This window comes from Gopherus flavomarginatus, chromosome 1 (genome assembly GCF_025201925.1).
Source record: "Gopherus flavomarginatus isolate rGopFla2 chromosome 1, rGopFla2.mat.asm, whole genome shotgun sequence".
Taxonomy (NCBI): Eukaryota; Metazoa; Chordata; order Testudines; family Testudinidae; genus Gopherus; species Gopherus flavomarginatus.
Window position 1 is genome coordinate 8,004,356 of NC_066617.1, and position 7,010 is coordinate 8,011,365.

The 7,010-nt window shown below is 50.3% G+C and overlaps 1 pseudogene; it reads right to left on the reverse strand.

Moving 5' to 3' along the window:
* LOC127040074 (tubulin alpha-1 chain-like) lies at positions 1-6,213 on the reverse strand (annotated as a pseudogene).
* Positions 6,214-7,010: the final 797 nt, after the last annotated feature.

The window sequence follows — 7,010 nt, forward strand, 5'->3', positions numbered from 1 at the left end:
TTAACATTCATCATTATCTACTTCCTCCCCATCTGCAGAATCCAACCCAACTTCCTCATAGTCCTTCTCAAGAGCAGCCATTTCCTTCCTGGCTTCAGAGAACTCCCCCTCCTCCATCCCCTCCCCAACATACAATGCACAAAGGCCCATTTCACGTACATCAGTTCAAACCTGTGATCCAGCTGGGCCCAGGCTCCCGCAATAGCCGTGGCTGCATGGTTAAGGCACTCTGAGGGACCATCTCCAGTTCACCCAGCTGCCAGATGGGTACCTGATCCATCAGGTTAGGGCAGTCAGATGCAGTTGGACGTGATGCTGGCCACACCACTCCCTTGTGTACAGTTGGCTATGAAACTGATGTGCCTAAACTGTCAGTCCCATGAGCCATTGGCTGAGGGGAATTGTGATTATGGTGAACAACGTCTTCTGCTTTGCTGAAGTCCAAGATTTTGCCTTTGACGAGCCTCTTTCTGCCCTGAAGGTGTTTCAAAGGGATCCACAAATCCCTTTTGTTTCTTCTTTGCAATCAGATCCTAGGGGCTCTCACCTACTCCCATGAATTATGTACTGAAGTTCACAGCTCCACCTCTCCCTGCTCAGACCAACATATCTGTATGGATGTCTCAGACTTGTTTCTACCCATTCCCTTTTGCACCCTATGCCTTATTTCTCCACCGGGCTCCCTTCTGCCATTACTGAGAAGTTTTGAGCAGCTGTTATCTTTCAGTGTGGGAAGCATCCTCAGTCTGTCACTATCCTTGGCAACTCCATTCTGTTTGCTTTCCATCGCGGCAGCTCCAGTGCCACTCATTTTCTGTTCTGCTGCCTGATTCAGTCTAGTCAAGTTGGACTGCAGAACATCACGATGCAGTGGTCCCTGCACCTTTGTCACTGACATGTTTGTCTCGCCTATTGAATCAAGGACAGCTACACAATAGCTATGCCAGTGACCAGCTAAAATGAGATTCAGTCATTTACACACTAGCTAATGTTTGTGTAAAACTTTTGAGGCTACATCTACACTACAGGATAAATTCAAATTAGCTTAAACCGATTTTATAAAACAGATATTATAAAGTCGATTGTGCGCGTCCACACTAGGCACATTAATTCGGTGGTGTGCGTCCATGGTTCGAGGCTAGCGTCGATTTCTGGAGCGGTGCACTGTGGGTAGCTACTGTAAAATAATGAGGCCAATAATGTCGATTTGCGTCCACACTAACCCTAATCCGATATAGTAATATCGATTTTAGCGTTACTCCTCTCGTTCTGTAGGAGTACAGAAATTGATTTAAAGAGCCCTTTAAATCGATGTAAAGAGCAGTGTAGTGTGGACGGGTGCAGCGTTAAATCGATTTAATGCTGTTAAAATTGGTTTAACAGCGTAGTGTAGACCAGGCCTGAGAGTCTGGAGTACTTTAGGGCATTGCAATAGTCCACTCCAGTCACCACATCAAAATCCAATTAAAACTAACAACGCTCCAAGGGCAAACGAAAGCCTCATAACCAAACATAAATTGAATTGTAAGCCCACTACTGTTTTACGCAGCCATTTCACAATATCCACAGAAAGCTAAAATGACATAGGCCTCTTGTTTACTTAATTTCTGATTACACAGCTCATCTCTGTAGAGGAAGGGTTGGAGGGAGGAGCATAAGGACACCAGGATTTTCTGAGGTTAAGGGGAAAAATAGGCTGAATTATGGAGGGAGAGCAGGAAGGGAAGCCTGGGCTTGCAGTTTATGAAGAAAACTCAAGTGCCAGTTATACCTTCATTCCTCCGCCATCCCTTCCATCGGGTTTTGCATTTAAGCTGTATGCTCTTCAGGGAAGGGGCTATCCCAGTGCCTCCACCCAAGACCCCGACTGCTCCCATGCCAGGCCACCAGCCCAACTCCCCCCATGCCCCGGGCTGGACTGTGGCCCTGGCCGGCAGTGGGTCCCAGCTCCTGGCCATGGGCTGGAGCTGAACCCCAGCTGGATACAGGGGAGAGGGAGTGGGAGGGCGGGGCTTCCTGCAGGAACATGGGTGGGGCCACAGCCTGGGTCAGGGGAGGCTTAGCCTGCCCTGGCCTTTAGGTTGCCAGCTGTCCAGTTTTCAACTGGAACACCCAGTTGAAAGGGGACGCTAGTGGCTCCAGTTGGCACTGCTGACTGGGCCTTTAAAAGTCCGGTCGGCAGTGGAGTAGGGGCCCGGAGCTAAGCTGCCTGTCTGCCCTAGCTCCGTGTGGTTCCCGGAAGCGGCTTCCAGGTCCCTGCAGCCCCTAGCTGCATTGGTAGCCAGGGAGGTTCTCCCCCTGAGAGCTGGCTCCACAGCTCCATTGGCTGAGAACCGTGACCGATGGGAGCTGCGAGGGCAGCGCGTGGAGTCTCCTTGGCCATCCGTGCATCTAGGGGCTGCAGGGACCTGGCAGCTGCTTCCTGGGAACCATGGTAAGCACTGCCAGGATCCCACACCGCCTCTCACACCTCACCCCCCTGCCCCAGCCAGGAGGCCCCTCCTGCACCCCAAATCCCTCATCCCCGGCCCCACCCCTGAGCTCACATCCCCAGCCGGAGCCCACACCCCCTCCTGTACCTCAACCCTCTGTCCCAGCCCAGAACCCTCTCCCGCACCCTGAATCCCTCATTTCTGGCCCCACCCAGAGCCCACACCCACAGTTCATACCCCCCCGCATCTCAACCCCCTGCCCCAGCCCAGAGCCTTCACCCCCCGCCGGAGCCCTCACCCTCCGCACCTCAGCACCCTGCCCCAGCCCTGTGAGAGTGACTGAGAGTGGGGAAGAATGAGCAATGGGAGAGGGGGGGGGAGAAAATGGAGCGAGCCGGGGAGGGGCCTTGGAAAAGGGGTGGGATGGGACGGGACCTTGGTGCATGGGTTTTCGGTTTTGTGTGATTACAAAGTTGGCAACCCTACAGGCCTTTGATACCCGCCGCCCATGAGGCAGGGAAAGACTTCATCTATCTTTGGAAAACATGTAGTACTTTGGCATACTACCCTATAATAGACTGATAGGAGAGAAATACTGCAGCTCCTCCTGCCCCTTTCACTTGTAGAGGAAATCAGGTTCTCGACTTGCCATTTTATGTGTGCTCTCACTAACAGGATGGAGGATTTCCTTCCCAACGGTGGAGTGGTCCCTCCCATAGTTGTTGGCAGCATCCTCCTTGCAAGTGATGAACGCTCAGGGTGGAACAGTGAGCAATAGATCCTGGTTCAAATCTCTTCTGCAAAGCTGTAAAGGCAATTTAATTATTCTAACCCAGAGATCCTGAACTGTGGCCCATGGACACAGTGCAGGGCTCTGCTTACTGTCAGCCATTACCCAGAGGTATCTGCAGCAGTGAAAAACTTGGATAAGAGCCTGGAAGCCTATAGAAGCATTTACAAGGGAACCCTGGCTGCCTCTGTGCAGAACAGCTAGTAGCAGTCCCTGAGGTTAGATCCTATCAGCCAACAGCAGCCAGGGATGGCATGGTATTTGCTAGGGGTATTTTTTTACCAGGCAAAAATCTTGGTTTTTACTGCCTTAGAAAAAGCTAGGTAGTCCCACTTGAAGACATTTTCTATTTTAAAAATGGTTTCATGAATGTATGCTACATTCATTAGTTTCAGTTACATATTCAAGATGTGGTTACGTAAGGCAGTAGATCTTTAGATTTAGGACTGTACAAACAAAAAGGAAAACTGTAGTGGGCATATTATGCAGTTATAATATCGAACATCAGAATGACTACACATTTTGGTTAGGTATTTTCTAAAGGAAGTTATACATGTCATGATGACTCATTTCAGTTTTCAACGTTACGTAAACAAAACTCAAAAGCATTTGATTTATGAAAGCATAGCTACTGACTTCCTCTGTTCCCAGAGGGTGCTCGATCCCCACTCTGCCCCAGACCCTGCCCCCACTCCACTCCTTCCCATCCCTCCCCCTCCCCGCCCCCACTCTGCCCCTTCCCACCTCCACTTCTCTCCCTCCCCTCCAGCCCTTCCTGCATGCCGCTGAACAGCTGATTGCAGAGGGCAGGAGACACTGTGGGTGGGGAGGAGCTGATCAGCAGGGCCCACTGGCAGCCTGGGGGAGGAAGGCAAGGAGCTGATCTGCAGAGCTGTGAGTGGGAGTTGAGCACCCACTTTTTTTTTCTGTGGGTGCTCCAGCCCTAGAGCACCCACAAAGTCGGCGCCTATGTATGGAAGTGCCGATACTGCAGAACTGTAGGCGTGAAGCATTAAGCAAATCAGAAGTAATCAGAGTTGCAGACTACCAGTCCAGGTCCACTTGGTCCTGTAGCAGTCTGTAGCAGAAGACCAACTGGATAGACAGAGCCTATTCCTCAGCTTTGAATGGAGATATCCAAGTTTAAAGAGATTTGTTCTATGCTTGCTGGATACTGATGCAGTTATTTTCCCCAGTTTCCTGGCTTATACCAGTATTCGCTAGCCCCCTGTCCTAAACTAGTTTTTTCCCTGGGAAATTGCCAACTCTCGCAGCAGAAGGAAATTGCTACCCAGGTCAGGGTCAGGAGGAAAAAGTTAGGACCCATGTAGCACATCCTGGGGAGAAGAAACCAAACACAGCAGAGAAGCATGTTCAGTGGGAGAAGACAACCAGAAAGAAGTGGGATGGGACCAGCTGGCCATGGGAAAGAGGATTAAGCAGACTGCTCTTAACTCCATTTCTCCCTGCACACTTGGTGTGTTTTAAACGGATCATGGTTATGACATTAGATTTTGTGGTTTAAGATACTGTCCTATGAGTTTTCCATGTAACTAGTTGCTGTAACGGTCACGAAGAACCTGCCTGACACTAGGTGAGAGAGTAAGTAGTCCACTCAGTTGCAATAGGGAAGGGAGTGTGATGGTGTGGGACTCACCGCAGCAGCACCTCCTGCTGGTGTCTCGGAGAATTAGCTTCCAGCCTCTGGAGCGCCCTCTGTCGGTCAGTGTCTCACTACTACTGGGCCCCCCATGTCCCTCCCAGACCCCATTGTCCCTTTCCACTGGGGTGCTGCCCCCTGGCAGTAACCCCACAGTCTCTGGGTCTCCCCCCTTCCAGAGGAACCCCCACCCCTTATCCCCACTTCACCTCAGTATATGGCTACTGCCCAGTCCCCATCTAGCCCCCGTTCACTGGGGCAGACTGCAGTATATAAGCCACTCATCACAGGCAAGGGGGGTTTGGACCTGCTGCCTCTGCTTACCCTTGGGCTGCCCCCTGCAACTCCAGTATCTATTTGGCCTTAGACTAGGCCGGCAGCTGGGGGGTGCGGATTCAAACCGGAACTCCCCAGCTCCTCTGGCCTTCCCCCAGCCTTTCTCCACCTCAGGTACCTTGATACGCTCCCCAGCAGCCAGGTCCCTCCCTCTCCAAAGGCAAGAGAGTGACTGTCTGCTCCTAGCCCACTGCCCTCTTATAAGGGCCAGCTGGCCCCTGATTGGGGCATGGCCACAGCTGAGGCTGCTTCCCTCCAGCCACAGCCCTCTCCTGGGCTGTTTTAAGCCCTTTATGACAGGAGCAGGTAACCACTCCACTACAGGAGCCATCAGAACCTCGGCCAACGCATGGACCACACTTCGGAAGAGGTTGAGTGCCCCTGTTTTGAGCCATGTGACGAGTCTATAAAGCTTGTTTTGTACCGGGAGAAGTGGTTCCAACTGATGAATGACACTGTTTACATGTGGCAGAACAGAAAGGGCAATTCTGCCCTGCCCCCAGCCTGTCATAAAGAGGATCAAACCATTTTGGCAGAGTTTCTATAGAGGCAGTTTTCTTACCAATGGCTGGTGGTCCCAGGTCTATGAACACTGCCCTAGGCACGTGCTTTCCAGATCCAGTCTCACTGAAGAAGGTCTCAAAGGAAGAGTCAGATTGTTCAGTTGCTTATTACTAGGAATGCTGCCATCTGGCTGAATCCCATGCTCTAGACAGTACCGTTCCCAACAAGCATTGCCCATCTGGACTTCAGCTTGGCCAATAGGGACAGAAATACACTCCTTCTGGATTGGAGAAGGAAAGAGTGAGACAGTCTCCACAATCTTGTCATTGTTTTAGTTTCCTGTAATTATCTCCTGGCACCTTTTCAATGGTGCCACAGTTTGTGGCTCACTTTTAGAGTAAGCAAGCCACACCTTCCTTGTGGAGATCTGCAGCGCTGGCAGGAGTCAGATGTACGTTAGGGTAGATGTTATGCTGGTTTTCCCTATCCATACTCGCAGCTATGCCATTGCAGGTCAGGCCTGAGGCATCACACCCCAACAATTCTAGTCCTCATCCTTTTAAACCTAGGCTAAAACCAAGCAATCATGCAGTGTAATTATGTGGACCAGTGTTGAACCGGAAAGACACCACTTCTCATTTAACCGAGTACTTGAGCAAGAGCCTTGTCATTAATGCATGAAGAGCTCCTGACAGGGAAGCAAAGTCCACTTCTCCCACATGGGCTCGTGTATATACTGTGAAGACATGCGCTCTCCAGCACCAACAACTGTTACTTGTGCAAACTTATTTTCCCCTGCTAGTCTGGTGTTACTAGGTCATGGCATTTTAATAAGCTTTTAGGATATAGAACCTTTAATCCGAGGCTCATAGACATTAAACTCATAACACATATAAAGGTAGGACAGTGATCCCTTTATGAGGATCAGGAAGTAGGAACTAAGGAAGCTGTGACTTGGCCAAGGCCATCTATCAAGTCAGGCAGAGGCGTAGCGAGCGCCCTCCATACCCTCCGACTGGAGGGGGCCCCGCAAGGAAGGAGGCCCCTAAAAGTGGCAAAAAGAAATGTAAGGTATAACTAGGTAAGTGACATTTATTGACGCTATTGCACAATCCATGTCGGTTTTGCTGACAAAACCGTGAAGTCATTATGATACATCATAATGCTATTGGCTACATCAATTGTCGGTCAGTTTCGAATTTTAGTTGGACCCATTCAAAGAATGTGTATTTGCGTTCATAATGGTGGTCGGTGGATAAATGTTATTAATTTAGTTGTTTAGTTTTTT